This window comes from Cetorhinus maximus, chromosome 3 (assembly GCF_964194155.1).
Source record: "Cetorhinus maximus chromosome 3, sCetMax3.hap1.1, whole genome shotgun sequence".
Lineage (NCBI taxonomy): Eukaryota > Metazoa > Chordata > Chondrichthyes > Lamniformes > Cetorhinidae > Cetorhinus > Cetorhinus maximus.
In genome coordinates, this window is record NC_135881.1 from 198,340,605 (window position 1) to 198,365,918 (window position 25,314).

The 25,314-nt window shown below is 47.6% G+C and overlaps 1 protein-coding gene across 1 annotated transcript in view; it reads left to right on the top strand.

Moving 5' to 3' along the window:
• The window catches only part of rreb1a (ras responsive element binding protein 1a), a 144,674-nt gene that overhangs the window by 20,251 nt on the left and 99,109 nt on the right, over window positions 1–25,314 (top strand). Inside the window, exon 2 of the mRNA XM_078539559.1 lies at window positions 21,058–21,195. The gene's annotated coding sequence lies outside the window, so the exon portion shown is untranslated. The remainder of the gene's footprint in view (window positions 1–21,057; window positions 21,196–25,314) is intronic.

Sequence of the window (25,314 nt, forward strand, 5' to 3'; positions counted from 1 at the left end):
CAAAACCAAGGCTGACACTCAGTACTGAGTGAGTGCTGCACTGTCAGAGGTGCCATCTTTCGCTGAGATGTTAAACCGAGGCCCAATTGGACGTAAAAGGTCCCACGGCATTATTTCGAAGAAGAGCAGGGGAATTGCCCCCCAATGTCTTAGCCAATTTTTATCCCTCAGCCAACATCATAATACGACCTGGTTACTTTTATCTGGTTGCTGTTCGTGGAAGCTTGCTGTGCGCAAATTGGGGGCCAAGTTTCCTACTTTACAACAATTTTTTTAAAAGAAATGCTTGGTTGACTGTCAAAGCGCTTCAGGATTTCCTGAGACTGGGAAAGGCGCTATATAAATGCAAGTTTTTTCTTTCTTTTATTGCTAAGATTCCGTATTTTCCCTCTGTATTTTGTTTATTCCCGTCGCAAATATTTTAATACTTGTGTGACCTGATCAAATTGGTGTTTCTCATATCATTTGGAAAGACAGAAAACCAGTGGCACCTTTTTTAACAAAACCACCGGCAAAATTCCTGCCGTGAAAGATTTTGTGTAAAGCTGTGCGGTTCATCTCCGTTACTAAGTTGTGGGGCCAGGGGTCTGGGGGAGGGCTGAATTTCCTCGGGGCTGTTTGGGTTCCACCTTTTGCTGGCATAAACAGCATTCCTGCCAAAATTAGTGCGTGGGAGAGACCCCGAGGAAATTCAAACCCATTGTTTTTCTGAAGTGGAGTTGAAGTGGAAGATCTGCCAAGATCATATTGGATGGCAGAGAATGCTCGAGGGGCCGTATGGTCTACTCCTGCTGCTATTTCTTATGATCTTATTTTTTTTTAAATTTATTCTTTCATGGGATGTGGGTGTCACTGGCAAGGCCAGCATTTGTTGCCCATCCCCAATTGCCCTTGAGCTGAGTAGCTTGCTCAACCATTTCAGAGGGCATTTAAAGAGTCAACCACATTAACTGTGGGTCTGGGATCACATGTAGGCCTGACCAGGGTAAGGACGGCAGATTTCCTTCCCTAAAGGGGCATTGGTGAGACTGCACCTGAAGAACTGTGTCCAGTTTTTGTCTCGTTACTTAAAGGGGAATATACTTGCTTCGGAAGCAGTTCAGAGGATGTTTACTAGGCTGAATCCCGGGATGAGAGGGTTGTCTTATGAGGAAAGGTTGAGCGGGTTGGACCTCATTGGAGTTTAGAAGAATGAGAGGTGATCTTATTGAGACGTAAGGTTCTGAGGGGGCTCGACAGAGTAGATGCTGAGAGAACATTTCCTCCTGTGGGGGAATCTAGAACTAGGGACACGGTTTCAAAATAAGGAGTATCTCTAGTGGAGGCTGGCTCATTGAGCATACTGAAGGATGAGTTAGACATATTTTTGATCGCCATGGGAGTTGAGGGTTATGGGGGACAGGCAGGAAAGTAGAGTTAACACCGCACTGAGATCAGCCATGATCTTATCGAATAGCAGAGCAGGCCTGATAGGCCGCATGGCCTACTCCTGCTCCTATTCCTTACGATTCTAGGAAGATGGTAAATAACATCAAATATGAAAGAAAGGCTACATAATTGTAATTCCACGTTATACTTGTGAGGCTAGCCCACTTGCATGGGTGTAATTTAGCGGGGCTGTTGGCGTAGAATTCCTTGGAGCATTAATTCCACACTGGGTGCCTCCTCGACTCTCCTTCCTGCTGTAGAACGTGTGAGGACCAGGCACATTGAAGTCCGTAAGATTTGAAAGAATGGGCATAAAGGTTTTAAAAATTTTAGCTTCCAAGGTAGGAACCTGGCCTAGTGAGCAGCAAGAAGCAGATTTTAACGGCCGGGCTTGCTCAACATGCTACTGGCCAACTTGCCAATGAAATGGCTTCCTCACACCACATCCTGCACCCCCCCCATCATCCCCTGTGATCATTGATCTACACTGGCTCCTGGTCAAGCGACATCTTGATTCTAAAGTTTTCATCCTTGTTTTCAAATCCCTCCATGGCCTCACCCCTCCCTATCCCTGTAATCGACTCCAGCCCATAACCCTCCGGGACATCAGCACGCCCCTGATTCTGGCCTCTTGAGCATCCCCAATTTTAATCGTTCTACTATTTGTGGCCGTGCCTTCAGCTGGACAGACCCTAAACTCTGGAATTCCCTCACTACACCTCTCTGCCTTTCTTCAAGACACTCCTTAAAACTCCCCTGCTTTGACCAAGTTTTTGGCCATTTGGTTTATTGCGTGGCCCTGTCACATTGTGCTTATGAAGCAACTTTGGATGTTTCACTACGTAAAAAGAGATGTTATACAGATGTAAGTTGTCGTTGGAAGAGGCAGAAAGTTGGGACCTCTGAGAATGCCCATCAAAACCAAGGTGATGGTGGAGGGGCTGGGCCGAGATGGCCGGTGGGTTGGGAATGGTGGGCAAGGAGGAGGGAGGTCTGCACACCAATTTCTTGCTTTGGGGCTGGTGGCTGGGGGCATCCTGCTGAGTTTCTGGTTAAAGATGGTGTGGTGGAGGGGCGGTTGGGGTAGGAGAGGAGGTGTAGTTAGTGTCCGAGTGATGCACTAGGACCTCAATTTGCATAAATATACAAGGCTGCTGCCTGACTCTGGCATCTCGTAGAACCATCGAATCAAAATCACAGAATGGTTACAGCACAGAAGGAGGCCATTCGGCTCATTATGTGTGCTGGCTCTCAGAAGGAGCAATTTACCTAGTGCCCCTCCCCCCCCGTCTTCTCTCCACAGCCCTGCGCATTCTTCCTTTTCAGATAATAATCCAATTCCCTCTCAAAGGCCTCGATTGAACCTGCCTCCACCACACACTTGGGTAGTGTATCCTAGATCCTAACCATTCAGTGTGTGAAAAAGCTTTCCCACATGTTGCCATTGTTTCTTTCGCCAACCGCCTTCAATCTGTGCCCGCCTTGCTCTCGATCCTTCTGCCAATGGGAACATCTGTCTATATCTTTCCATCCAATTATCTCCAGATCCCCTATCGTCTGTCTGAAGAGCCGGCATTTTTGAATTGTAGTGTGTCGAGGATGGAGTGGGCAGTTTTTGCCCAAAGAAACGTGGATGGACGACTGACAGTTTTAGTCTTAAAGGAGCCAGCATTAACTGTGAGCTCAAGCCCTGGAGCGGGTTTTGAACTCTCAACCTTGATGATTCAGAGGATAGGAAGTGCTGGCACAGAGCTCACACCTAGGCACCTGGTACAACTCGTGAGTAAGCCCTATGATAGAACAGTGGTTTGCTAGGCTGCTTCTCTCTCCTGTTTTTTTTTTAAATTATTCTTTCACAGGATGTGGGCGTCGCTGGCTGGGCCAGCATTTATTGCCCATCCCTAATTGCCCTTGAGAAGGTGGTGGTGAGTTGCCTTCTTGAACTGCTGCAGCCCATGTGGTGTCGTTAGGGAAGGAGTTCTAGGATTTTGACCCAGCGACAGTGAGGGAACGGCGATATATTTCCAGGTCAGGATGGTGAGTGATTTGGAGGAGAGCTCGCAGGAGGCGGTGGTGTTCCCATGCACCTGCTGCCCTTCTCCTTCCAGGTTTTGGTTTATATTGCCGTTGAAATTATTACTATTCTTTAATAGTCTCAAAGATGAACGTGGCATAGTATTAGAATGCAGCAACAAGCTTCAAAGAAATGAAGAAGAGAACAACGTGGCTGGAGTAAATACTACCAGTTAATATAACCCAGTCAATTCATTAACATATTCCATTGAAATGTACAGTGAGCTGCTCAAAGTTACACTTGCTGTCATTTTTTTCCCACCTTACAAGAACCTCTCTGGCCTGCTGGAGTGCACATGAGGCCTGCTTGAGGTCTCCAGCTAGGCTGCTCTTGTAGCTACTGGTAGGCACAGGATGGGGAGCTGAGAGTAATTCCCCTGGGAAGGCGGGTAGTGTGTGCCTGCACTCCACTCTGCAGTACAACATCGCTGGGAACAGGTGCGGCTGTGCTGCCCTTTTTGTTTCGGCTGGTGTCGATTCTGCCACCTGTTGCATCGCTCTCCAGCCGCAAATAGACAGCACAAGCACAATGGGCCAAATGGCCTACTTCAGTGCTGTATCATTCTGCCCTAATATCCCCTAAGGTGGCTCAGGACCAAATCTTGTTTGATGGTGCTCCGGTGAAGCACCTTGGGACATTTTACCACATTATATAAATGTGGGTTACTGCTATATGGGGGTGAGGTCTCTGTGGCGCAGTGGGTAGCATCTCTGTCTCTGAGCCCAGAAGCTCTAGGTTCAAGTCCCAGTCTAGGACTTGATGCCAAGGGAGGTTCATTCATGATGCAGCCAAACAGGTTGGGTATCAGCTTGTAAATCCTTCCAACACATGCCAATGGCTGGCAGAGGAAGAGCAGGAGAGATTCCTGGTCAGCCATGCTTGATGTGGAGTGGCGCCCTTCAAGTTGTAGCTTCAGGTTGGTGACCTGTTCCAAGAATAACACATGCTGTGTCTGCCTCATAAATCATGGGAAGCTTTGAAGTCTATCGCATTATGGTGTGCTCTCCTGGTTTTACTCATTTTCCTCCCTTTGGCTGTGCATCGTATTTTCTTAAACTTGAAATTATGGGAAATACTAAGAAAAAGAGGATCAACCTCCATGTACTCCCTTTGTCTGGAACGAGGGCTGTGCACAGGGGCAGTTAACATTTTGTTAAGCCTCACTTGCTCAGGAGAGCATTATTGTTAGAGGGGATGGGCAGCACACCAGGGTATATGGAGGCAGCTATCTTGCACATTTTCCGATGGAGTTTTGTCCTGACTGTAAGCAGTTTGAGAAATGGGCAGATGTAGGTTCAATATAGTCAGCAGCTAAAGCCCAACACTTGATAATGCTTGTGAGGGCCAGCAAATCACCACACTTGCACTGCCATTATCGGCCCTTGCTGTCGAATTCCTCCTGATGCAGGTTCACGCTTTTTGAAGTACATTTCAGGATTCCTGACATAGCTTCTTGCAGTAAAACTCCAGTTGCTTTGAGCAAGTATAAAATATTCGTACCTCTGATAGCAGCCAGCACTCTTCCCATCTCAAGAGGAACCTCTTTCACAAAAACTGCAACGTTAAATGTTAAAGATGTCATTAAAGGTACAAAGGACAGTGCTAAATTCACAAATTGTAGTCCGGTACGGAAGCAAGGGAATAAAAGTTAGAAGCATCTCTTAATTTTCAGTGTGCTATGAAGAAACTAGTGCGGAGTGGCTAGATTCTGTCTGCCCCACCCCCTCCCAAACCCTCCGCATGTGGACATTTCACTGAATAGAATGGCTTGCATTTATATAGCGCCTTTCACAACCATCAGACGTCCCAGTGCGCTTTGCGGCCGATGAAGTGTAGTCGCTGTTGTAATGTAGGAAACTCGGCAGCCGAATTGCACACAGCAAACTCCCCCCAACCATCGCGTTAGGAGCTGTTTAGAGAAGGTTCACTCAACGGCTTCCTGGGGTGAAGGGGTAAGCTTATGAGGAATGGCTGAGCAGGTTGGGCCTATATCCATTAAGAGTTTAGAAAAATGAGAGGTGATCTTATTGAAACATATAAGATCCTGAGGAGACTTGACAGGGTGGATGCTGAGAGGAGGTTTCCCCTTGTGGGGGAGACTAGAACTAGGGGACATTGGGGGTCACACGTTTAAGATTGAGATGAGGAGAAATTTTTTCACTCATAGGATTGTTCATCTGTGGGATTCTCTTCCCCAGAGAGCAGTGGATACTGTGCCGTTGAATATATTCAAGGCTGGGTTAGATTTTTGACCGACCGGGGAGTCCAGGATTATGGGGGGGGCGGGGACAGGCAGGAAAGTGTGGGGGTTAAGGCCCACAATCGGATCATCCATGATCTGATTGAATGACGGAGCAGGTTCGATGGGGTTGAATGGCCTACTCCTCTTAATTCTTGTGTTCTGGTGATGCAGAACCCCTCAGACTGGTTGGAATGCTACTCAGAACCAGAGGTATCCCAAAAAGGCAAAAAAAAAATTCTTGTTGAGAAAGGAATCTGCCTTTTATTTTAGTTTGGTCAGTTTGGTTGAGGGAGGGGGGATCATTATTGTGGGGATGGATCTGTTTTCAGATCGTTTGGTAACACGTTGGTGTCTGAATGAGCTGTGTACCAGGCTGCGAACTTCCTTGGAACCCGATGCCAATTCATAGAAGTCAATTGACTGTGTACTTTTTTCAGACCGTATTGTCGGGCTATGTTTAAGTTCGAGCGCAAAATGTTCCCCTGGTGAAGATTTCCAGCAGGGGCAACAAGATGATGTCTGGTCGCGGTAAAACCCGGAGGTAAAGGGTGCGGCAAGGCCAAGGCTCGCTCCTCCAGAGCTGCTCTCCGGTTTCCCATTGGCCGTATCCGCTGGCTGCTGCGCAAGGGTCACTGTGCTGAGCGTGTCAGGGCCAGAGTCCCCCTCCCCCCTCTACTTGGCCATTGTCGTTGAGTACCTGATGACCGAGATCCTCCAGCAGGCTGGCAATGCGGCTCGGGACAACAACAAGACCTGCATTATCCCCCCCCCCCCCCACCACCACCTGCAGCTCGCCATCTGCAACGACCAAGTTCAACAAGCTTGCTGGGAGGGGTCACCATAGCCCAGGGTGGGGTCCTACCCAACACCCAGGCTGTGCTGCTGCCCAAGAAAACCGGGCATCCCAGGAAGGTTTATGCCCGAAGGGGCGGGATCAGATAAAGATCTATTAACTGCCAACCCCCACCCCATCACTGACCCTCCCAAAATTTCCTCAAAAATAAGCAAAGGCCCGTCGGCGCAATCATATTCGAATGTGAAAACTTGAGGCATCTCACCTGAAACAAGTGTCTTCAAAAATTGTGGTTTTGGTTTTATTCACTACCCCCCCACCCCCCCGGTTTCCTGCTGCTGATTGGACCAGGATTTGCTGTCAAGGTAACGTTGAGCCCAACGGCGCTCGGCGTTACTGATCTGTGAATGGTTCAGCAACTTCAGAGACACGAGGCTCAATGCGAATCTCCCAGGCTTTGCTCTCTGTGACTGCCCACTTGGCCATTAGCTTCAGTGCCTCACTGTCTCGTCCCGCCGTTATTGAACGGTGTTAAGTTGCTGTGTTTGCGTGGTGGGCGCAGAATAAACCCATCACAGAGAGTTAAGTCTTGTCGTTATAAGCATTAGTGCAACAACAACTTATATTTATATGGAGTACCTTCAGAGCAGTGAAATGTCCCAAGATGCTTCACAGGGGCATTTATTAAGCAAAATCGGGCACCAAACCAAATAAGGGAACATTAGGTCAGGTGACCAAAAGCTTTGTCAAAGAGGTAGGTTTTGAGGAAGAAGTGGAGCTGGAGAGGTTTAGCTGCTGTGCAAAAGCAAGACTTGCATTTAAATAGCACCTCTCAGAACACCAGAACGTTCTAAAGCGCTTTACAGTGAAGTAATTTTGAAGTGTAATCACTGTTATAATAGAGAAACATTGCAGTCAATTTGCGCACAGCAAATGAGGATGAGAAACAGAGTTAATGATCATTATTGACCTGAGACATTGCTCTGCTTTCCTCCTTACCAGTTGAGTATTTCCAGCATGTTTTGTTTTTATTCTGATTGCTAGCATCTTTTGCTTTTGTATTACCGTTTTTGGCGATGTTGGTTGAAGAGTAAATATTGGCCAGGTTACCAGAGAGAATGCCCCTTCTCTTCCTCGAAATAGTGGCCATGAAATCTTTTCCACCCACCTGAGAGGGTAGCAGGGCCTTGTTTAATATCACACCCGAGGAACAGCACCTCCGACACCACCAGGGCTGCCAACTCTGGCTGGACATGTTCCAGAGAGACATCGGCAGAAGTGATGTCACGGAACCGGCGGTGTGGGGAGAGTGGATTATGAGTTGGCTACAAACAGAGGTACATAAATACAAACCCTGCTCCACCTCCTTACTGCTTTGGATGTGCTATCAATGCACAGTAATTGGAGGTGGGTGGGTTGGGTGGGGGCTTAGGAAGGAAAGAGACACTGGAAGCATCAACAACAAGAAAAGCTCCATCTCAGCTGAGCTACTTTGCCCTCCAGCCGTATCCAGCCGCCACTCTCACCCTGTGCCTCAACTTTGGCGCTTCACTTGTTAAGTCACGTCACCGTGCTCCTTCCCCATTCCCCCCCACCCCATCCCACCCCAGGCCCCGGCCACAGCGTCCTCTGGGATCTGCTCGCTGCCCCGTTCCCCGCTCTCCACGTAGGGATAGAGAGAATCCCCCAGCCAGTGCCACAGGGACTCTCCTTCCTGGTTTGTGGGGGGGTGCAAGTGATGATACCTGTTTAGCAAACTGGCCCAACTCGCTGAATGGCGCCAACGCAAACCATTGTTTTCAAATCTCCTGGAAAAGGCCTTCCTTGGCCACTGGGGGGGATTGATTCCGATTCCAGGAGACTCACGGCCATTCTGGGAGAGTTGGCAATCCTAGACAGGGCAGCTCTCCCTCGGTACTGCACTGGAATGTCGGCCTTGGTTTTGTGCTCATGTCTTTGGGGTGGTGGGGCGTGAAAACATTAGCATCTGACTCAGGGATGAGAGTGCCACTGCTGAATCATGCACCAACCTGTCTAATAAAAGGAAGCGTTAGCAGCTACGGGAGTGTGGGCTGAGACATTCTGACTTTTTAGTGTCTGCACAGTTGTGTGCTGTTGACTGCTCTTGAGGCCTGCTGATTCATTGGGAATTACATCTCAAATCCTGTAGGGTCGGAGAACGCCAAGATTTTCAACATGGCGGAGTCATTGAGTTACAGGTGGAAAGATGTTGCATGGTCAAATAAAAGATATAAAATACAGGACTGTCACAATTGGAGCTGAGAACACGAGGCAGGCTCACAAACCAGAAGGCGATTGATTGGAGCAGCCCCGTTAAAGGAACTTTCCCATAATGTTAGCCCATCTTTCTCTCTCAGATAATGACCAATCTCAGAGGAACTGAGGAACGTAGGATTTCAGAGCAGGAGTAGGCCATTTGGCCCTTTGAGCCTGCACTGCCTTTTGATAAGATCATGGCTGATCTGGTTGTGGTCTCAGCTCCACTTTCCTGCCTATGCCCCGTTACCCTTGTCAATCAAAACTCTATCTAACCCAGCCTTGGATAAATTCAATGACCCAGCCTCCGCTGCTCTCTGTGGAAGAGAATTCTACAGATTCATGCCCCTCAGAGGAAAAAAGAGGGAGACCTCTTATTCTGAAACTGTGTCCCCTAGTTCTAGCCTTCCCCCGCAAGCGGAAAGTTCCTCCCTGTATCCGCCCTCTCAAGTCCCCTCAGGACATATCTTATATCTCCAGTTCATTGTCAGCATCTTCTATCTTCCTTTTTTGTACCCTCCCAGTAGTTGTGTGACATTGTTATCCTCCACTGCTGAAATTATAATAACTTCATCTGCCTTTTACTCAGCGCCGTGTTACAGAATTGTGGAATTGTTATGAGACAGAAGGAGGCCATTCGGCCCATCATGCCTGCACCCGCTCTCTGAATAAGCAGCTCCCCTGGTGCCTTCTCCCTGTAACCCCTGCACATTCTCCCTTTTCAGCTAATAGTATAATTCCCTCTGGAATGCCCCGATTGAACCTGCCTCCACCATACTCTCGGGCAGCGTGTTGGCAGATCCTAACCGCTCGCTGCGTGAAAAAGCTTCTCCTCGTGGCGCCGTTACTTCTTTTTCAACTGCCTTCAATATTTCCGATTACCTTGTCTCTCATTGTTAGCACAGCTTTAATCATTTCAAACAGTATCATCGAGTTTACGGCACAGAGACAGGCCATTTGGCCCAACAGCTTCATGCTGGCATTTATTTTCTGCATGAGCCTCTTTATCCGTCCCCATCATACTATTGTACATATTAGGCCAGTCTAGAGTGAGTCCTGGTAGTTTAATCTCTGGATCCAGATAGCATTCACGAGTTGCATTGAGGAGTTAAGAGAACCGTCTAATTCTCGTCATTAAAAAAAACCTGTTACAAGGTCCCAGACTTTAGAGTATCTAACTTTCTGTGTCATTAATAATTTCAAGAGCAATTTTTTGATTTAATCGTCTTAATCCACGCCTGTAATAATAATGCAGTTTTTTGCCAGTCCGTCCTCTTCTGATTGGTCGGTGGGCAGAGCCAGGCGCGTGAGGAGGTACGTGGGCCCCTCGGAGAACTGGAGCGTGTGACGCACACGGGGCTACCTACCAGTGGTTGGTGGCGGCAGTGACAGAGTCGGGGGGGGTGAGGTGCGTGTGGTTGATGGAGGTGGGGGGGAGCCGAACAACAGGTGATTTGGCTGGAGGGTTTGTGGGGGGTAGGGTGGGGTGGGGGCGGGGGAGGGGAGGTGGGGGGTGATGGCAGGGGGAGCGGTGGTGGTGGAGGGGGGTGCCTAGGAAGAATGGTTATGATGGGGGATGGGATGGGGCTGATGTGAGAGGGATGGCTTGGGTAAGGGGTACTGTTGCAATAAAGGCACGAATTGCAGCACAACTGTTTTGTGGATCTCCGCTGGTGGAGACATAAATTGTTTGAAGCTTGTGATCATTTCTCCGCTCGAGTGTCATCACTCTAGGATTGGGGAAGCAGCTCTTCCCTTATCAGCTCGTACCATCTGGCTTTGGCGCCGCACTGACAGTGTTAACAGCCTGTGTTCTAAACATAACTCGGTCCAGGTGTGTGTCTGCTACAGGGGTTCTTTCTGACTGTAGTAGTTTCAGGCTACTTGGGCTCCTGCAAATAACAGCGGCAAGTTTGACATGGTTAAACGTCCCGCTGCTGCGGCACCGAGCCCCCCAGACCAAGAGTACCTCAACCTCAGTGTTGTGGTGGTTGGTGCTCCCCTCCAAACCAGTGAGGTGATTAAATTGGTCATAGTATCTCAGGGCTGCAAGTGGGGGACAGGTCAGCCTGGGTGCTCCCCTTTTACCAGTTGGTGCTTCCCCGGCGAGAGTGAGGGTCAAGATTGTCTGTGACCCCCCCCCAGCCCCTTGACCGGATAACCTGCTGGCCGCCAGCGCCCGCGTTCAGACAGCACGGGCTGAATCTGGCGGCGCGAAGCCCGTCTTTGTTCACCTACCCGGAGGCGTAAACAACTTCTTGCATTTATATAGTGCCTTTAACACCATGAAACACCCCCAAGCTGCTTTACAGGCGCATTATGAAACAAAATGTGACACCGAGCCACATAAGGGGCTGTGAGGGATCAGATGATCCAAAAGCTTGCTCAAGAAGCACGCTTTAAGGAGTGTCTTAAGGGAGGAAAGAGAAGTAGAGTGGCGGAGAGATGTAGGGAGGGAATTCCAGAGCTTGGGGCCTAGGCAGCTGAAGGCCCAGCCCCCAACCGTGCAGCGATTAAAATCGGGGTTGCTCAAGAGGCTGGAGTGAGAGGAGCTCTGATATCTCGGTGGGTTGTGGGGCTGGAGGAGATTACAGAGATGGTGGGGGGGTGGCGGCGGGGGGCATGAGGCCTTGGAGGGATTTGAAAACAAGGATGAGAATTTTAAATTCATCATTTGCGGCTTTCCGTGGCCAGCGGGAACCCCGGTACGTACACGGATACTATTGCCTTGCTACCGGCCTCACCAAAACAAATGATCTGGCCATTGCCGCACAGCTGTTTGTTGGAGCTTGCTGTGCACCAATGGTCTGCTTCAGTTGCCACTTCCAAAAGTACTTCTTTGGCTGCAAAGTGCTTTGGGGCTTCCTGAGGTCGTGAAAGGGGCTATATCAATGCAAGTCTTTCTTTCCTGGTTGAGCATTGTAAATCAGTGCACCTTATCTGCAGGTTAAGAGACGCACAGGGAACGTGGATTTAAACTCTCACAGTCCGGTTGAGTGACTATCAGTGAGCCTTGCAGACCAGAAGCATTAAGGCCAGTGGGTTTAATTGTTATATAAGAGCAGGTTCAGGTGGATTAGACTTTAACTGGCGTTCGTCTGAGAACTTTGTGGATTGGAACACACTGGCTAGTTCCAGTCTGTGCCTTGCAAGATCCCTCGCATTTTAAGAAAGTTTTGCACTGGCAACCAAGTTCGATGTCTGGAGTGTGACGGCTGTGTACATGTTAGACACATCTATTAATATATTTTAAAAAATGCATGCCTAGCATGTACAGACATACACCCCCAGATATCACACTTCCTTACAGATCCTAAGCAGTCTTAAAGATGCTGGATACATTTGCGACTTGCAGCTTAACAAAGTGTGGACCAGTCTGCCAAATGATGGAACGAGCAACGAAATGCTTATTGGCTGGAGTTTCTATTTACTGAAGTCATTGGACCCTGTGGCTGTCACAACAACTTTTATATATATATATATATATATATATATATATATAGCCCCTACAACATAAACCACCCCAAGGCGTTTCAGTGGCATGTCCTAAACCAAAATTTGACACCGAGTCACAAGGTGATATCAGGTCAGATGACCAATAGCTTGCTCAAAGAGTTAGATTTTTAAGGGGTTTCTTAAAGTAGGAAAGAGAGACAGGGAGGCAGAGGTGTTTAGGAGGGGAATTCCAGAGCTGAAGGCCCAGCCACCGAGGGTGGAGGAATTCAAATCGGGGATGCTCAAGGGGCCAGGATTAGAGGAGTGCAGATATCTCAGGGGTGGGGAGTTTGGGGTGGGTGCTGGGTGCTGTGGGGCTGGAGGAGGTTTTGGGAATGTTGGGGTGGTGGGTGCTGGGCGTTGTGGGGCTGGAGGAGGTTTTGGGAATGTTGGGGTGGTGGGTGCTGGGCGCTGTGGGGCTGGAGGAGGTTTTGGGAATGTTGGGGTGGTGGGTGTGAGGCCATGAAGGGGTTTGAAAATGAGGATGAGAATTCTATCATCGGTGGGGGTGGCAGGGAGGGGGTGGTGTTATATAACTGGGAGCCAGTGTAGTTCCAGCGAGGGACACGGTTGTACCTATGCAAATCAATATATTATGGATAATGTTGTACAGCACCCCTACTCTGATAAAAACAGCATATGAAATGACTTGCCATGAGCAATGCCATGTGAAACCTGCTAATGAACATATACCACTACTGGACCACCTATGACATTGCTCCTTAGTGAGTTGTGAAACAGACATCATTCTCTCCAATGCCCATCATCCTCGTGTCATGGGAAGTGACTCGCTTCCTGGTGTGTGTTCCTCGCTGTGTGTCTCTTTTGTATTTTTCTCCTCTTTGCTGCTAACCTATTGAATATTCTCTTCTGCTAGTATTTTGAACATCTTGGTCACTTTTCTGCTTCTGCCCCTGTCTCTCCTCTTCAGCTTCTTGTTTGGGCGTGGGCAGGTAGAGGAGGTAAGAAGTATTTAACCAGCTAAGAACAGCTCTTATCCACTTCCGGGACCATACAAACTAGGCTGAGGTAGTTGCCGCTGGGGCATCACTTACCTTGAAGCTAAGTGTGAAAGGGCTCCAAGGTTAGTAGCCAACGAGTCAGATAAACAAGCTAAACGTGATAGACCAGGCGTGACAGAACTGCATGAGATGATAGAACTTTAACAGGAAGCTTGGGCGATGCGCAATATTTTTAATTTGGTGAAATCTGTCACACTTCAGATGTCATATATTTGTGCACAAAACACCAGCAAAATACATTGCGCGTTTTTTAATGAAGAAACAAATATTCAGAAGGGGAGACTAAAGCTACTAAGTAGGTCACAGTTTATCTCGAGGTGCATGTTACAACGATTTAGTCCATATTTGACCTCAGGATGTACCTATTCATACCGCTTCGACTATGTGATCGGAAAGGGAATGGTGAGGTTAAGCATGGCTCTATTTTAGAAGTTGAATAATACACACTGCACATTGAGGGGAGACTTGATAGAGGTGCACAAGATTATGACAGGTTTGGATCAGGTGGACAAAGCTGTTCACATTTAGCTGATGGCACAAGGTCTAGGGGGACACAGATTTGGGCAAGAGATACGGGACGTGGGGGAGTGGGGAGTGGGTGGCGAGGGAGAATTTCCTTTCCGCACTGAGTGGTGATGACCTGGAACTCGCTGCCCATGAGGGTGGTGAAAGCGGAGAAGATCTATGGTTTCAAAATGAAATTGGATGGGCACTTGAGGGAAATACGCTTACAGGGATACGGGAATAGAGCAGGGGGATGGGGCTGACTGGATTGCTCCGAGGAGCATGGTCTTGATGGGCTGAATGGTCCCCTGTGCAGTTATGACCCTATGAACCTGTACACAACTGTCATGAGAGATCCACTCATGATTGTTGGGCGGTGACATTAATTAGCCCACATTCCTCTAAATCTTTTGCCCTGTTATTTTCTTTTTTCCTTTTTCTGTTTCACCTTGCAGTGACCCTAATGACCCTGACTACCCTCCTCAAGCACTATTAGTACACTGGGGACAAGCCACATGATGTCAAGTATCAGGGGACTTCCCTGTGCTTCTACTGAGCACATCAGTTTTAAAGACCTTTCTTCAGCTTTGCTGAAGAGCCAACACAAACTGGTTAAGAGTTTAAAATAACCCAAGCTAACCAAATTTAGATTTTACATCGGAACAGAAACAGGCCATTCAGCCCACTCAGTTCATGCTGGTGTTTATGCTTCACTTGAGCCTCCTCCCGTCTTTTCCCAACTAAATCTACCCCTCGCAACCATCTATTATCTTCTCCTTCAAATGCTTGATAAGCTTCCCTTTAAATGCATCTTTAAATTGCTTTTATCTTTTTCCCTTTAAATGCATCTATATGTGTTGGGCACTCCCTGTGGTAGTGAGTTCCACATTTGCACTACTCTCTGGGTAAAGAAGTTTCTCCTGAATTCCCTATTGGATTTCTTGGTGACTGTCTTATATTGAGTTTTGCTCTTCCCCACAAAAGGAAGTATTTTCTTTGAATCTTTTCTTTTAACATTTGTTCACGGGACGTGAGCATCCCTGGCTAGGCCAGTATTTATTGCCCATCCCTAACTGCCCTTGTTCAGAGGGCAGTTAAGAGTCAACCACGTTGCTATGGGGTTTGGAGTCACAAGTCACATGTAGGCCAGAGCAGGTAAGGACGGCAGATTTCCCTATAGGGGCATTAGTGAACCGGATGGGTTTTTACAACAATCGACAGTGGTTTCATGGTCATCATTAGACTTCCAGATTTTTGATGGATGCAAGTTTCACCATCTGTTGTGGTGGGATTCGAATCCAGGTCCCCAGAGCATTACTCTAGGTCCTTGAAATACTAGTCAGCGACAATACCTCGATCCCACCACCTTCCCTATCTGCCCATCAAAACCACTCACAATTATAAATACCCCTATTAGGTCCCCCCCACTCCCCCTCCCTCCCTCCCCCTCCCCCCTGCCCCCCACCCATCCCCTGGCCTTCGCTTTTAAAAGAGACCCAGCCATTTCCTTTCCTCCCAGCCACTTTCATCCTCAAGTGTGAACGAGAAAAGCCAACATGAACTGGTTAAAGAGTTTAAATAACCCAGGCTTAACCAAACTTAGAGCTCCCGGTGTTTTTTTTCTTTTTGTACTGATTCAAACAGAACAGAACTGCTCAGACTTGTTCTGTTTTCTTTGGGCTGGTAGCACCGACATTAAGATGTCAGCCCTCGGCCTTGTTGTTGCTGCTGATGATGAAGGGTAGCAGATGCAGCCTTGCTAACATCCACGCAAGGGCTGGAAGGGGCTCTGGGAATTCACACACACATCTAATCATGTCCATCTGAAGCGGGACTGTAAAAGATATCTACTGGGGGGCTCAGCAAGGTCAGCAGCAGGCCAGGCTGCATTTATCCAGGGCTCTGCCTTCCCCTGTGCACAGCTCACCCTGTACATCTCCCTCTAATCACTTGCCTATCAAAGCAGAAAAGATTAATGCACCTGAATTTTAGTCATCTGAAGTAACTGAGTCAAATAATTATTTTCAAACAAGGTGGGATGACTAGACTACCCTGCGGAGTATTCCATGCGTCTCATTTCAATAGCGTACACGTCTTGTCTTTTTAAAACGTCGTCTAGCCGTGATGAGATCAGTTCCATTTTCTTTTCTGAAGACTTGTTAATGGACGTGGTAATTGTGCTGAAGATAAGGGATTCGAGCATTGGAAGACAATCCATTTAACAGTTATCTCCTTTTTTTTTAAAAAAAAGAGAGGTTTTGTGTTGTGTGTTTTTCTAATTCACTCTGAAAGCATCCTTCCTGTAAGAGCCACACAAAGGAATTTGAGTTTCTGAGTGAGTGTGTTCAGGATTCACAGCGGGGAGGTTCTGACAGCAGTAAGGACCTGTTAAAACAAGCAGGGGAGCACTGTGTGTGGGAGAATGGCATTCTCATTAGTTCCCTGCACTAAATGCAGTGCTTTCCATGCTTGGGATAGAAGGGTGGGGTCATGCCGGAATGGGCCTGTTTTCTACTTTGTGATGCAGAGCCCAGATTTGTGACACAGGCCACTTTAAATATATTCCACCTTGCCACCTTCTCCCACCTTGTTTACTCTCCCGCGCGCCGTGATTTAAACCCGCGCCACTGCAATGGGTAATTCCCAATAGGTAATTGAACTAATGCCCCTGCCCACCCCCTTAAAATATCAACTGTCTTCCCACGTTTAATGTAAACACACAAGAACAAGGAGCAGGAGTAGGCCATTCGGCCCCTCGAGCCTGCCCCGCCATTCAATAAGATCATGGCTGATGTGATAGTAACCTGGAATCTGCATCCCACCTACCACCCGATAACCTATCACCCCCTTGCTTACCAAGAACCTATCCGCCTCTGCCTTAAAAATACTCGAAGACTCTGCTTCCACCGCCTTTTCAGGAAGAGAGTTCCAAGGACTCCCGACCCTCTGAGTGAAAACATTTTCGCCCCGTCTCCCGTTTTAAGGTTTAATACTTGGAATTCGATGGCGGTAGAACTCTCTCAGGAGGGACAGCGGAAATGCTTTAGGGATGTCCTCATGTGGTCAAACATTCCCGCCAACTCATGGGAGTCCCTGGCCTGGGACTGACTGAAATGGAGAAGGTTAATTCAGGAAGCACTGAACGCATTGCGAGATGTCATCGGGCACACGTAGGGGTGAAGTCGGAGAGAGCGCTAAAAACCTCTAAACCATCCGCCTACCCCAACTCCTTCAAGCGCCACCTGCCCCACATGTGGCAGAGTCCGCAGGTCGCGCATTGGACTTATTGGCATCCCGGAACCCATCGAACCGGGCTGGAAGCAAGTCATCCTCAATCCTGAGGGACTGCCGAAGAAGAAAGAAAGAAAGGAAGGAAGAAGAAAAGTACAATAAACGTGACTTCGCGCCACCGATCGCAACTGTGCAGTAGGACAGGCTCCCGCATCTCGGAACAATCCCCCGAGTGTTTTTTGTTTAAATTTCTTAACATTGAATGTATTCTAAGCGGTTAATTTGCCAGAGGTGCACTACCGTTAAACTTCACTGCTAGTTTATCAGGGAAACTGAACATTCGACAGGTGGAACAATGGGATAAATTGAGTCCAGCTGCCTCTCCCTGGTGCCTCCCAAGATTCCTCATCACTCACAGTGACTAGTACCTTCTCAGCAGGTTGCCTCATACCATAGCCTCTCCCTTTTCCCCAGGGGTTCCGAACACAGGCTGTGTGTGCAGACTAAGAGCACTGATTACGAGCTGATCATTCCCAGGCTGATCCCTGTCCACCGGCTGCAGGGATACTCGAATATCACCACCCCCCAGCCAGAAGCTGTGGCTCAGTTCATAGCACCCTCGCCTTTGAATCAGAGGGTTGTGGGTTCATGTCCCACTCCCGGAAACCAAGAACTGTGATTGTACTCGAAAAGAGTTGCAATCTGTGACTGTTGATAACTCGAAAGAGAAAGAGCCTGTATAACCCCCCCCCCAGCCAGAAAGCAAAGGAATGAGATTTAAGAAGATGCGATGTACATCAAGCCCAGCGATTGACCTGTTAGCGTTTGTTATTTTTGAGATGAGTGACTTCAGTGTGTCTCCTCCTCTGCTCCTTTTAATTATCTTGGATGTTTTGTGGTCGTGATTTTACATAGGGCTCTAATTTGAACCCAATCAGTGCCCACCTACTGGCACAAGAGTTAACATTGGGGGCCCTATTCGATTCAGCTGACTAGCTTCTCAAAAGTGGCCCAAATAAGTGCAGATGCTTTGGAAACGCTAGATTAAGAATCTTTTCTTGACCCCACCAGTTGGGGTACAAGATGTTTTCGTGTTGGTCTGTTTTCACTGTAGCTTGCACATCTGTCTCTTTATCGACGAGGCCTTAATTAGCTTCAGTAACCGTGGTGCTGTGAGGTGTGACCTAGTATGGCAACTAATAGATAACGTTTGTTTTAATCGTATGCTGTGCTGAGGGAGGAAAAGCAGAGAGTGAGCACCCTTGAATACAGCTGTGTGCATCTGCACAGCAGGCCCCAGGGTGGCACTGCTAGGGGCCTGGGCAGGAGATGGTCAGCCTTCCCCACTCTGTCAGGGGTGGATCCTGATGAAAGGCCATCAACCTGAAATGTTGACTGTATCTCTCTCCACCGATGCTGTCTGGCCTGCTGAGTGTTTCCAACATTTCTTTTCGTGTGTTTTTATTGCGGAAAAAGTGTTTTTTTAAAAAAATTGAGCATTATATCAGTCACCAGTTCGAAATGAGTTTATTCTGTTTCCCAGATTCCCACCTTATGTTCCTACCTTTTAACATTCTGAGTATGGAGAGTCTAAGAATGAGGAATCCCTCTAATGGCTTCTGGTGGCAATGGCAATAGCCCCTTCCGATTAAATAATAAGCTGCCTCAACTGGATTAGGACCAGGATGTGCAAAGCTTTTCCTCCACCCCGGGTGTACTCGCTTTACCTGAAGTCAGCACAGAATAATGGATTGGGGACCCAGACCTTATCTGGTTTCTGCAGATCAGTGCACATGTGGCATCTGCTGAGCCATTAGAGGGAGCAGAGGAATGGTTAAGAGTAATTCTTTTTGGGGTGAGACAGGTTCTAAATGAACATGAGCCCTGTGAAACAGCATGAGCTCGATGTGAATATAAAATCACACGTTTCCCCCCTCCCTCCTCCCTCACCCCCCACCTCCCAATCCCCCAAACCTCTGGGTGGATGTGGCCACTGCGCTCATTCACTCTGGTCACAATTCGAGTTCAGTATCCAGATTGGGGCCGGGAAGACGGTTTCTGTCTCTGGGGTAACAACCTGACCCTAACTGGAGGAGGAAAAAGGAATAACACACAGAAGAGATGTATTAAGATTCAGATGCGATTCATTTGAATGTTCTGGACCTTCTGTCCTCATCAGTGTACAGCCCTGAATGGTGTGGGATCAGTCCGGGGATTCTCCTGTAAAGTACATTTCATCCCTTAAGTAGCAAACTCCCCGGATCCGACAATTTTAGTTGCAGGAACAGTACAATAAAACAATTGATCACAAGAAGAAAGGAAAGATCTTGCATTAATTTGGTGGCTTATCACATTCTCAGGACTTCCTAAAGCTTTCTACAGCCAAGCAATTATTTTGGAAATGCAGTGGTTACTGATTTATCAGTGACCAAACTGAAATTCAGAGAGGTCTCCATAAACAGTAAATGAGTGACAAATAGATAGAGCCAGTATAATCAGCTTACTTGTGCATGCAAAGTCAAATAGTATGATTGTAACTACTTTTGGGCATTATAACACAAAAGGAGGCCATTCAGCCTACTGAGTCTCTGCTGGCTCTCTGTACAGCAATCCAGTCAGCCCCATCCCCACTATCCCACCCCACCGCTCTACCCTCAGACTCCTGCAAGTTTATTTCCCTTGAGTGCCCGTCCAATTTCCTTTAGAAATTGACTGCCTCCGCTTCTGTCACCCTCGTAGGCAGCGAGTTCCACATCATTACCACTCACTGTAAAAATGCAGTTCTTCCTCACATCCTCCCCTGCTTCTCTTGCCCAAAACCTTAAATCTGTGGTCCCCCCCCCTGGTCCTTGTACAATTAGCTAATGGGAATAGTTTTTCTTTGTCTACCTTATCTAAACTTGTCATCATCTTGTACACCTCTTATCAAATCTCCCCTCAAATCTCCTTTGCTCCAGGGAGAACAACCCCAAATTCTCCAACCTGGCTTGTAACTAAAATCCATTACCCTAGAACCATTTGGGGAAAATTCCTTTGCACCTTGTCCAAGGACCCTGCACCCACTTTCTAGTGTGTGTGTGTGTGTGTGTGTGTGTGTGTGTGTGTGGGGTGAACAGAACTGGACACAGTACTCTAGTTGCGGCCTGACTATGCTCAACCTGAATAAAGCATGAATGCCCCTGCTTTTGTACTCAATACCCCTGTTTATGAAGCCCAAGATCCCATCTGCTTTGCTAATTACTCTCTCGATATGCCCTGCGACCTTCATAAGATCGTAAGAAATAGGAGCAGGAGTAGGCCATTCAGCCTATTGAGTCTGCTCCGCCATTCAATGTGATCATATCTGATCTGTTTGTGGCCTTAATAGCACTTTATTGCCTGTCCCCCATAATCCTTGACTCCTTCATCTATCAACAGTCTGTCGAACTCAGCCTTGAATACGTGCGATGACCCAGCCTCCACTGCTCTCTGGGGGAGAGAATTCCAAACACTAACGACTCCCTGAGAGAAGAAATTCCCGAATGCATGCACGTGAACCCCGAGGTCCCTCTGTCCCTGTGCACCCCGTCTTTGTTTTTAAAAAAAAAAGGAGTCCGGGTGAAGAATATTCAGAGCTTCCATTCTCAGCAAGCAGGTGCCTGTGATGCGGAGAACTCACTCGGAGAAGAGAAAGGAGCAAGAGCTCAAATGGAATCTGTGTAGGAGACTGGATCAGTTTGCACTTTGTGAAGGCCAGCAGCGTTTTGTAACCAGTGCTTGTAGCTATATTGGGATTGCCATGCCCGATATTTAGAAAGCACCAGTCCGTCACATGACGTCACAACCAGCTAACCTCTTAGTAAATAGGGTTTGCTCCAGGAATCCCTGGGAACACACAACTGTGTCTCTTTTATCATTACACCTCTACAGTTGTGCAGTTATCTATTGTCACCTTGCCCTTACTATTTACCCTGCCAGTACTCACTCTGCTCTGTCCGCCTTGTCTTTACAGTGGGAGACAATGGGCCTGAGGAAAAAGGTGATGTGGGTCAACCATCTCGTGCGACACTGACAACATTGGTCGATGGGAGTGGAAACGAGGAAGAAGACGATGCTGAAATCGAGCCTACAACTCATACGGAGAATGGAGGTAACTTGTGACCCGGCATTTATGGGATTTCTTTTCATCGCTGAAGGAGATGGTTGTTCACCGATTTTTAATTTTGAGGCCCATTACTGTTGGCCCCGTCCCTCTGTAGCACCCTCTCAGTGCCTCAGGATTGGGGGAGGGGCTGCTTTTGATGTTTTTATGACTCACATTTAAGGGGATGATGCGGTAGTGGGATGGTGGGGGGGTGGGGCGGGTAATGGGAGGAAACAGCGAATGGTAATGGACCTTCTTGCCCCCAAGGGTGGGGGAAGCGGAGAGGATCAATGGAATCAGAAGGAAATTGGATGAGCAGTTGAGGGAAATAAACTTGCAGGGATACGGAGATAGAGCTGGGGTGTGGGGCTGATTGGATTGCTCGACAGGGAACCTGGCAAGGACTCGATGGGCTGAATGGGCACCTTCTGTGCCGTAATGACTCGGTGACCTATAGGAGGCCAGGCTGGTGAGTTGCACCATCCAGTGTTGTGTTGATCCGCACACACCTGGGAGATCACACGGTTTGCAACTCGAGCAGGGAGCTGAACAGTGGTAGGCGTGGCCCAGTCAAGCTGGGATTCCCATTTGCCAACACAAGCCAGTGACCTCTGCTGGAAAGGGAACACGTGTTGATGTTGCATAAGGAAAGTGCCAAGCCTGCCCGTGATGCCCAATGCAGTCCAATAGCCAGCTGACGCTCTCGCTCTGCAGGTTCATGTGCGAGGATTGGGTAAAGTCCTGAATTCTGGTGTCTTGGCGTCAGTCAGCATCCACAGGAGCGTAGGGGGAACATATAAACTGGAAAGAACTACACACTAAACTAAAGAAAAATGCTAGGAACTAGAAACCTTCAACACTCACTCCCTCCACCACCAATGCACAGTGGCAGCAATGTGTGCCATCTACACTGCAGCAACTCACCAAGGCTCCTTCGATATCAAAATCCTGGAACCCCCCCCCCTCTCAACAGCACAATCGTTCACAGGATGTGGCTAGGCAATTCACATTTATTGCCCATCCCTAATTACACTTGTTCAGAGGACATTTTAAGAGTCAACCACATTATTGTGGATCTGGAGTCGCATGTAGGCCAGACCAGGTAAGTGAACCAGATGTTTTTATGGCAACCGGCAATGGTTTCATAAGACCATAAGACATAGGAGCAGAAATTAGGCCATTCGGCCCATTGAGTCTGCTCCGCCATTCAATCATGGCTGATAGATTTCTCAACCCCATTCTCCCGCCTTCTCCCCGTAACCTTTGATCCCTTTACCAATCAAGAACCTATCTATCTCGGTCTTAAATACACTCAATGACCTGGCCTCCACAGCCTTCTGTGGCAATGAATTCTATAGGTTCACCACTCTCTGGCTAAAGAAGTTTCTCCTCATCTCTGTTCTAAAAGGTCTTCCCTTTACTCTGAGGCTGTGCCCTCGGGTCCTAGTTTCTCCTACTAATGGAAACATCTTCCCCATGTCCACTCTATCCAGGCCTTTCAGTGTTCTGTAAGTTTCAATCAGATCCCCCCTCATCCTTCTAAACTCCATCGAGTATAGACCCAGAGTCCTCAAACGTTCCTCATATGTTAAGCCGTTCATTCCGGGGATCATTCTCGTGAATCTCCACTGGACCTTCTCCAGGGCCAGCACATCCTTCCTTAGGTACGGGGCCCAAAATTGCTCACAATATTCTAAACGTGGTCTGACCAGAGCCTTATAAAGCCTCAGCAGCACATCCCTGCTTTTATATTCTAGTCCTCTCGAAATAAATGCCAACATTGCATTTGCCTTCCTAACTACCGACTCAACCCGCAAGTTAACCTTAAGAGAATCCTGGACTAGGATTCCCAAGTCCCTTTGCACTCCAGATTTCTGAATTCTCTCCCCATTTAGAAAATAGTCTATGCCTCTATTCTTCCTACCAAAGTGCATGACCTCACACTTCCCCATGTTGTATTCCATCTGCCACTTCTTTGCCCATTCTCCTAACCTGTTCAAATCCTTCTGCAGCCTCCCCACCTCCTCAATACTACCTGTCCCTCCAGCTATCTTTGTATCATCTGCAAACTTAGCCAGGATGCCCTCAGTTCCTTCATCTAGATCATTAATGTATAAAGTGAAAAGTTGTGGTCCCAACACTGACCCCTGCGGAACTCCACTAGTCACCGGCCGCCATCCTGAGAAGGACCCCCTTATCCCCACTCTCTGCCTCCTGCCAGACAGCCAATCTTCTATCCATGCTAGTACCTTGCCTCTAACACCATGGGCTCTTATCTTACTGAGCAACCCCCTGTGCGGCACCTTGTCAAAGGCCTTCTGGAAGTCCAAGTAGATAACATCCATTGGCTCTCCTTTGTCTAACCTACTCGTTACCTCCTCAAAGAATTCTAACAGATTTGTCAGGTATGACCTCCCCTTGATGAAACCATGCTGACTTTGCCTGATTTTACCATGAACTTCCAAGTATTCTGAAATCTCATCCTTAATAATGGACTCTAAAATCTTACTAACGACCGAGGTCAGGCTAATCGGCCTGTAATTTCCTGTCTTTTGCCTCACTCCCTTCTTAAACAGGAGGGTTACATTAGCGATTTTCCAGTCCTCTGGGACCCTCCCTGACTCCAGTGATTCCTGAAAGATCGCCACTAACGCCTCCACTATCTCCTTCAGAACTCTGGGGTGTAATCCATCTGGTCCAGGTGATTTATCCACCTTCAGACCTTTCAGTTTTCCTAGCACCTTGGTAATGGCCACCATACTCACCTCTGCCTCCCGACTCTCTTGAACTTTGAGGATGTCACTCATGTCTTCCACCGTGAAGACTGACGCAAAGTACCTATTCAGTGCCTCCGCCATTTCTTTGTTCCCCACTACTACTTCTCCAGCGTCATTTTCCAGCGGCCCAATGTCCACTTTTGCCTCTCTCTTACCCTTTATATATCTAAAAAATCTCTTGCAATCTTCTTTTATATTACTGGCTAGTTTACCCTCATATTTAATCTTCTCCCTCCTTATTTCTTTTCTAGTTGTCCTCGGTTTCATGGTCATCATTAGAGTTTTAACTCCAGATTTTTTTTTATTGAATTCAATTTCCACCATTTTCCGTGGTGGGATTCAAACCCTGGTCCCCAGAGCATTATCCTGGGAATCTGGATTACCAGTCCAGTGACAATACCGCTACGCCCTCGCCTCCCCATGTCCCTACACAGGGACTGCAGCTGTTCAAGACGGCGGCTCTCCACCACCTTCTCAAAGGCAACTAGGGATGGGCAATAAATGCTGGTCCAGCCAGCGAAGCCCATATCCTGTGAACAAATAAAAAAAAAGTCTAAAAGAGAAACAGAAAAGGCTGGAAATACTCAGCAGGTCAGGCAGCATCTATGGAGAGAGAAAGATTTAACATTCCAGGTCGATTACTTGGTTTCTCTCTCCATAGATGCTGCCAAACCTGCTGAGTATTTTCAGCATTTTTCAATTGCATATTCTACAAGGAAGCCTTAGAACAGTCTTTGATTTAACTGATAATATCATTACTTTTAGTGCGTTGTTTTGAGGCCATTTATTCTTGTCACCCATTGAAAGTTCTGTGGCATTGTATGTAGACATTCGATTGTGAAAAATGTAAAAATAAATTTTCAATGCAGAAAAAATGCCATTTAGGGTGAAAAGTTGCTTGTAAACTGTACCTTCTCTAAACATATCTTGGATATTGCTGCAACTAAGTTACTGAGGAAATATATCCTCCCTCATGAGCATTTGGGTGTTTGAAAAGATACCAGTGTGTTGACCTAGGTGTCAATCTTCCCGTCAGTCTGTCCACAAGGGTCTTAGAACTTGAGGAGCATTTGATCCTTGGGCTGGATCTGATTAACAAGTTATGATTTTGGTAAACATTGGCTGGAATCTTCCGGTCCCGCCGGAAGTTGATGGACTTATGAGTGGCAGTGCCGGAATATTCCGCCCATTGTTTCCTTGATCCTTTCAATATTTTTGCATTGATTTTGAACTTGCCTTTTACTACACCATAGTTCTGTGTTGTCCATTGCACACTTGAAGGAAAATTTAAGTAAGTCTTCAGTTCAAATCTACAGTTATTATATGGTGCCCTGTATAATTGACAGTG